This window comes from Hylobates moloch, unplaced genomic scaffold (genome assembly GCF_009828535.3).
Source record: "Hylobates moloch isolate HMO894 unplaced genomic scaffold, HMol_V3 SCAFFOLD_1, whole genome shotgun sequence".
NCBI lineage: Eukaryota > Metazoa > Chordata > Mammalia > Primates > Hylobatidae > Hylobates > Hylobates moloch.
Window position 1 is genome coordinate 25,027,342 of NW_026652276.1, and position 8,349 is coordinate 25,035,690.

The window sequence follows — 8,349 nt, forward strand, 5'->3', positions numbered from 1 at the left end:
GTTGCCCTGTATACAATTCCAGATGCTTGTCCTTGGAGCCCCTGCCTAGAATATCAAACTGTCCTCTTTACTGTTTGATAATTGTGGGCAAGAGAGCAATGGAACCAACAGAGTTGGTAGTGCTAGCTACTAAAAGTTTAGGACAGAGGTTACAAAATCAAATGTCTTCAGAGCTCAGGCAGGTAGTATAAAGTAACACAAGCAGGGATTTGTGGAGATAGGCAAATTGATGAGTACGTGCCTCTTCCGAAAGATGCTTCTGAGCTCAAGCCAGTTAAAATCCAGTATTGATATACATTGCATATTTTTTTTTTTTTTTTTTTGAGACAGAGTCTCGCTCTGTCGCCCAGGCTGGAGTGCAGTGGCGCAATCTCGGCTCACTGTAAGCTCCGCCTCCCGGGTTCACACCATTCTCCTGCCTCAGCCTCTCCGAGTAGCTGGGACTACAGGCGCCCGCCACCACGCCCGCGTTTTTAAGAGCAACCAAGAAGTCAAATATCTAGATTTTACATGAAAGCTCTTCTCCATGGTGGCAACTAATCCAAATGTTTTCTGCTCACTCCATATTGGCCTGCATAGGATGTCAAAGAAAACATATTTGTGGGCTGTTTTGGCTCTTGGGCCACCAGTTTGGACATAAGTTATGAGAGTTATCTTCTGTTATTGGAGAATGTATTGAAAGTGCACCATAATGGGCAACTATAAAATTTTGAAAAGCAGAAAGACTAGAGAAAAGTGTTAGATCATGAGCTGTAAATGAGCAAGAGGGACGGTACTCAAATTCACAAACTTAGGCTCTCTAATTTGGGACCAGTTTCAGTGCCTGATATGATGAGGTATAAAGGATAATGGTGGCTGTAACATTATGACCCTTACTGCATCATACAAAGCCCTGACCCGATAGCTGCCTCCTCCTGTCACTGACTTAACTGCCTGAGTAGCATCTGGCTTAGGACTAGTGGTTCTGTCCCCTAACCCTACTTCCCTATGCTCCTTAAAAGACCCTTTTACCAGAAATCTAAAATTACCAGTCCCATCAAGACAAGTATAAAGATAGCCTACTGCAGAAAGGCATCCAGAAAGAGGAAGAAGCCCCTGAGTAGAAGGAATAAGCTACCACAAAGGGTGAATGAACCTTTTAGGAAAAGGAAGCATAATACTGACACTTAGATGAGACCCAAAGAAGGAGGATCTAACCTCCCAGGGGCTGGAGGAATATGAGGGTAGATAGAACCCTGCCAGCCAGCTCTACCTACCTCTTCCTTTGTGTGACTTTTTTGAAGGTATAATAGCACCACTCTGACTTGGGTCTTAACTCAAGCACATCCTAAGTTGTATGATCTTAAGCAGGTTAATCATTCCACCTGTTTCAGTTATGAAATTGGGACCCTGATTACCTCGATGCTACAACTGAGATAAATGAAATAATGATTCCACAATCTCTAGTGCAGGGCCTGACAAACTGCAGTCTGCAGGCCAAATCCAGCAAAGTTAACAAGCCAGAGCCATTCACTTACTATGGCTGCTTTCACCTGCAAAGAATAAAACATCTGCTATCTGGCCCTATAATTCTGTAGGGGCTCTCTCAAGTGGCCCTATCACCTCACATAACTCACAAAAGCTGCTGTAAGGTATAACTTGGGTCATGGTTGCTTACCTCATACAAGACTTTCATCAATAAATATTGAATGCCCTAGACAGAAGATTCAAATGTTTCACATCCTGAAGTTCTCCACAATTATCAATTTCAAAATTTTCTTCCAAGTTTCAAGTTTGAACATGTGATAGATCTCCTGGCACTGTTAGATTTATTCTGGTTTTCTCTGGTTTTCTCCTGGACTATACGTCTTAGACTATATGTACTATATGTACATTTCTTAGAGTACGTGGACATGTGAACAGGACCTGGCACATGGGCATTATTCAATAGTAAAACATGTCCTATGTAAATGTAGCGAAAATAGTGAGGGTGGCATGGAGGACTGCACCAGAATGATGCAGGGAAGGCTACTGACCTCTTTGCCTTTGCCTTCTCCCTGAGATTATGCCAGTGTATGCACAACATTATTACAGCCTACTACTGCCAGACACATAAACCGTTAACTGTAGCCTGTTACTACCAGAGGTACCTGTAACCCGTTACCATGGCCTACTACCATAAGACATGCTTATATCTGATGATATAGCTATATTACTACAGCCTGCTACCACAAAAGTGACTTGTATTATTACTACATACACTACCTCAGGACACTTTGCTCTTGCACCCAGGAACACCTGCCATAACATCTTTAAGCAATAAATTGCCATCTCTCCACACCCCTATACTGAGTAAGACCAAATGTGACCACCGAAGAGCAAAAGCAATTATCAAAGAAACCGAAGAAGCTCATCAACATCTAGGAAATAGGACAAAACCCTGGGGCCCACCTAAGTCAGCTGAACAATAAAAAGGCAGTTTCTGCATCTTTCATGTTCCAAAGGAAATAGAGAATTGAGTTTTGAGGCCCCAACCTTACAGATTAGCTTTAGTCTTGCCGTTAAATGGTTTTTAAAGATTGCATTTATGATTCTTGGGGGGAGGCAAGCTGTGAGTAAGAGATGATTCGGTATCTTTACATAAGTTGTACAAGGTTCAAGTTTAATTACACAAGGGATTCTATAAAGATATAAGAATTATTTGATCCCAAATTGCCCAAACACTAGATTATATCTAGAGTATACTACCAGGAGAAGCTCGAGGATGTTGTCCTTTAAAGAATTCCAAATGCCCATATGCCTTTGTAAGCGTATGTTGTGTCTTTGCACTTCCTCACATTTACAATTCCTGGACTTCATGATGGATGACCTGGGCTTGTTTCTAGGAAAGCAAGCATCTTCATTTCTGCTAACAAATGAATGAGAAGTGTGAGCTGATGGTGATCTGGTGGTTCACCTGGCTCAGCCTGCACTGGCCTTGTTTAGATGGTCTATCAAACCAAATAAGCCCTTATCATATCCAGAAAGCATCTCAATTTATCCCAAACCAAAGCCCAACCACAAACATCATAGTAAATCTTTCAAACAGGAAAAAAAAAGGTAAACTACATATTTCCTCCTGACTCACATGGTTCTCCCTCTGCTTACAACACCCATCTGATTACATGAAGGGCTAGGGTACTAAGGTCACTCAACGTCACTCTTCAGCTAAACAGTAACACTCAAAAACACCTTTGTCAGAGAAAGAAGAGAAAGATTATTTAGAGACACTGGCGTGGAGAGGAATAATCAATGATGATTATGGTGGTCTTGGGCCTGCACCAAAAGCCCTTCTTTGTGCTGGCCGTGGGAGAACACATGGCACAGGAAAGCCCAGATTCAAGCAGCTTCTTCAACCAAAACACTGACATATTCTGCTAACTAAAGAGACAAATAAGAAAATTAAAGATGCACACTCCAAGAACCCATGTGTTTTTCATATAGAGACCTTCCCAACTCAGTTTCCCAGAGATTCCATCAAATGCAGAGTTTGAGAGTCCCACCTCAAAGAGGTAGGTCCAGGATTTGTGTGATCTCTCTTTATTGCATGGACAAGATTAGAAGGAGGCTCTACAGCACAAAGAAGACAAGCCATGAGCACAGAAATCCTGGCTCTTCACAGGACTCGTGGGGAAGCAGGGAGAGAGTTGGGTGGTTGTTTTTTATTGGTGGGTGGGTATCAGTGAGGGAAGGGATTGTTAGAGAAGTACTGGGGCCAGTCTTTAGAAGGTGATAGGCGATCTTTGCTTTTGACAGAAGTATGACAGTTTGGGAGATTAGCCAAGCATGGGTGACAATTCTTTAGTCCTGAGAGTCCCCTCTGTAATCAGAAAATGTCATCAATACCTTGTCTTCCTGTTCCTTTTCAGAGATAATTTCCTTTTTTTTGCCTCTGTGGGGAATATTTCAGATGACATGCTGAACACCTATAACTGCAGGCCTTCACCATCTTCTTCTGTTCCTCAACTCTGGTCAGCATGAGGTTTTGGTTGAAACAGAAAGATCTACCTGCTCCCACTGTTGTCCCTCTCTCCTACCCCAAGTCCATTTGTCCAAAGCAGTCCACTCATCATTCCCTTTATACAGTGGCTTATGACACGGGCCCTCCTGGTAAAGGGACATGATGATTGATGGTGCCTTGTCACAATGGCTGAAAGTCAACATGAGAGCTTGGTTGAGTGGTTGGGGCAGTACTGAAATGTTGGATAAAATTTTAAAAATGCCTAGTAGGACTCCTTAAATCAGCTGGCTGCCTATCAGCCAGCCCATAGGAACCCCCATGAATTACAGAAACCAAGCAAAATTCTCTATGCCTTTCAAACACAAGTCTAGCATTTTTAAAGCCTTTGTCTGCTGACACATTTAGGCATACATTCCTTCTTTCATTGCCTTACTTCTAGAAAGAGCTCTTGAGGGAGGATTTGAACAATGTACCTTTTTAAATGAATTTACTGAAGTATAATTGATATACAATAAACTGCACATATTTTAAGTGTACAATTTGATAAGTTTTGACCTAGGTATACACCCATAAACCATTACTACAAATCAAGATAATAAGTACTTTCTACTGTGCTCCCTTTGTAATCTTCCCCCCTGCCCCTCCCCCAAGTTCTACTCTAAGTACCCAAAATGGGGAATTTAAAGCTCTAGTCCAGTTCATTTTTTTAAATCTACTACCCCTGCCCTATCCCCTAGAGCCCCACAGAAATATAGCTTCAACTTCAAGAAGCTTGATATCTGGCCAGAGAAGGCATCTTCTATTGGTAGATATAAAATGTGACCAAATGAAGAAGTAACCATAGAGTATAGGGCCTTTGTTTTGAGTCTTGAAGCACATATGGAAGTTTAATAGGTGAAGATGAAAAAAAATAGTACAAATCACTGAATTTCCTATGAACACCTGTACTTTTTCTACTTTCTAAATAACCCAGTTTGATTATAACAGAGGCTTCCTGAAGGAAATAATAAAGGACATGGCTAAAAAGCCAGGTTGGGGTTGGGGATGGGGATATGGAAATTGAAATGCTGTAGTCGAAATGTCTACATCTTGTTTCACTGGGCAACAGTTTGCATGAAAAAAGAGACTCCAGCCACCTCCACAGTGATGTAGCCCAAAGGCTGATGAAGGGCTGCCACCTGGCATCATGGAAACATGGGCCTCATAAAGGGGGAAGAGCCCAACAACACACCTGGGCTTCAAGCCTAAGTAATGAAGCTCCGGGTGGTGCCAACCAGAAGGGTCAGGTTGGCAGGAAGTTCCCAAGAAATGTCATCTCCTCTCTTCCTTAAAAGCCTGGTTTCAAACACACTTCCTGAACAAGGGCTGTAGTGATTCACCCACTTCAAGAAGGCCAACTTCACGTTGAGGTCATAGTGGGTGGAGGGATGGAGGTAATCATCCAAGCATCCCCCAGTGTCCCTCTAATATCCCACCCCTTGCAGATGCCCAAGAGGCAGAGAATGCTACAGTTCTCTTGTCATTCTTTTAACATAAGACCTAAGGTTTTAATCCTGGGTAGGGCAACGAAGGCAGAAAAGAAGAGAAAGAAAGAGAAGGAGGTGGAGTTGTATTTAAACTACATATGTGATGCTGAGCTTAATGTATTCTAACTCTTCTCTGATTGTCAGATGCTCTGCAGGAGTCACCTAAGGTAAGGACACAGAAATGAGATGAGGTTCCTCAAGCACTCACACAGTGCCTGACACTTAGTAGGTCCCCTAAAAGTGCTCTGACCACCTCAAGTGTCACAGCTTCCAGTTTTGCATGCCTTACTTTCAGCCCCACTCTTTCCTGAGTTTTCTTCTGTTCTCTCGGTCTCCTTGCCCTGCTCTCTCCTCTGAAACACCCAATGGCTGATAAATCCCAGAACTTTGTCTCTAGAGCATCTTACCTGCCCTTGGAGATTCAACCACACAAAACTCTACCTTGCCAGTGCCCAAAACTACATCCCCAGCCTCAATTGCTCTTCTGAGCTACAGATGCCTCTATCCAATTTGTCCACAGGGCATCCTTGGGGACCTGTCTGGTAGACATTCAACCTATGCAAAACTAAAACCAGTTTTTTTCTGTTCACATCTATTTCCTGCTCCTGCATCTACTCAGCAGTCATTCACTATTCACTTAGGGCAGAAGTCTAGGATTAAAACTTTACCCCTCCACGTAAATTATGTCAGTATTTTGTAACTCACCCCTTCTTCTCCAACTCCATTGCTGGCTTGGGTTATATGGCTTAATATCACTAAAGAACTTACCATATTGCAGGCACTTTGCTACAATAGATAACAAGTTAGAATTCAAGTCTTTTGTTGATAGCTGTCTTTATGGTGAACATTAAGTCAAAGATATCACCCTCTTGGTAACTGATCATCTTCCTCTGCATCCCTTTTGTGGCAGCAGTTAGAGCACATGCACTAAAATTAAGTAGATGTGGATCTAAATCCCAGCTCTACTGTTTAGTATTTGCACACCCTTGAGCGATTTCCTGAAGCTCTGAGCCAGTAAGGAGGTGATCTCCAACTAGGTGTTTAGTCTCCTCATTGGCAAGATAACAGGATTGCCATTAAGCCTGAGTCCTTCTCTCTTTAACTTACTGAAGATTTTTAAGGCTGGGAGCAATATAATTATTTGCCCACATTTAGTAAGTTGAGAAGCTTGGATCCAGAAAATCAGTCTGACTAAATATTGGAGGAAATCATCTCAGGTCCCCTGCTCAGCCCTTCTCTTGTAGATTGGTTCACTGACCTCATATAGACTTTGTGATATCCCAGAGAGGGGAAGACCAAGTCACAGTGGCCTAGATTCTCTGCAGCTGGGCTCCTTCTGTCTCAGAGCTGGGAATACAATCTTCAGGCAAATGACTGGAAAGCCCCCTTCAGGCCCCTAACATCTCCCAGCAGTAAGTATGAGCACTAAGTGTGTGCATTCAGTCACACTAGGATACAGCAGAGCTGCATGTACCCCAGGAGTCAGCCAGTTTCCTACAGGAGCATAGAAGAAAGTACCACTAAAGGAGAGCAAGGAGAAGGAAGAGGAAGAGGGCAGCGATTGGCAAGGCTTGAGGGTAAGAGTAGGAGGAGTGAAGACAGGAGTAGTGCCAGCTATGGATGGAGGATGTGTGTGAGGAGGGGAGAGGGAAGATGCTCATGGAGCCAGTAATGAAGAGGCTAAGTCCATTCTCAGGCAAATGGCACAGCCTCAGTATGAAGCAAGTCATTTGCAAGTATTCATGAATCTCCCATTATGAATAGGAGATTTGACCAGCTTTCCTGGACTATAAAGGTAAACAAGATAGGGATTTTTCAATTTAGTTATCTGGTATTTGCCATAAGTAGTGTCTTAAGTGAGGCAGGAGAGACAGAGTGGGCTTCATAGTCATGGGACCTGTGCATCGCAAACGGTCTTGTGCCCACTTACCCACACTGATCCCAGATTTATGCTCTTCTGTCACCATCTTGAAATTCTTAATAATTTTTTAGCAAGAGGCTAGCATATTCATTTTGCATTGGACTTCACAAATTATGTAGCTGGTTCTGGGGAGACATAATTTTTTTTTATCTGGAGAATGTGGCATCCTAATAAGCAACAACAAGGAAAGGGTGCAAGAATGGGGGAGGGCCAGAACCAGGCTGGAGGAGAACAATAAACAATTGTTCTGAGAAATGGCTAAACACAAACAACCTGTGGGCATAATGACCTCCTTCCCCACATAGACCCAGCAGCACAACCTCATTCTGCACATAAATCCTATAAAACTCCCCTCTAGCCCCTGCCTCTTTGCAGACAGCCCCTTCTCTGCTGTGCTGCCCATTGCTTTCTTGCAACATACCTTCATACTTTGTCTAATAAATCTGCCTTTCTTTACCTATGATTGTCTTGGTAAATTCCTTTACTGCCCACAACACCAGCCCCAGCTAGTCACACCAGCAAGAAAGCAGATGTCACAGGAAGTAGCAAGTAGGCTAGGCCAAACCAGAGCCAAAGAGGTAATAAAATCATAAGGGAAAATTTGGAAAATGTCAGGTTAGCCTGTGTGCCCATCTGAAGAACTTCCTGAGGCTCTCCTGCTCTAACCAGGGATTTTTAAACCTCAGTTTTGTCTTTCCTCTCTTGCAGCATGAAGAAAGTGCACTTTCACTCTTGCAGTAGTCTTAGAAAACAAATATTTCTGCATGGTGACACAGTCCTTACCAGAACCCCAGAACATCTCCATGGTATGACCTACCACATTTCCTCCCCACCAAAAAAAAAAATAATAATAAGAAGAAGAAGAAGAAGAAGGCTACCAAGTATCTGGAATTTCTTGTTCATTAAAATCTGATTACTACCAC

General features: G+C 42.8%; 1 long non-coding RNA gene across 1 annotated transcript; it reads left to right on the plus strand.

Moving 5' to 3' along the window:
- Positions 1–5,468: 5,468 nt before the first annotated feature.
- On the plus strand, positions 5,469–8,349 carry LOC116809465 (uncharacterized). The gene is made up of 3 exons (XR_004369855.2): positions 5,469–5,672; positions 6,949–7,082; positions 8,135–8,349. It is a non-coding gene; the product is annotated as an uncharacterized LOC116809465 (long non-coding RNA).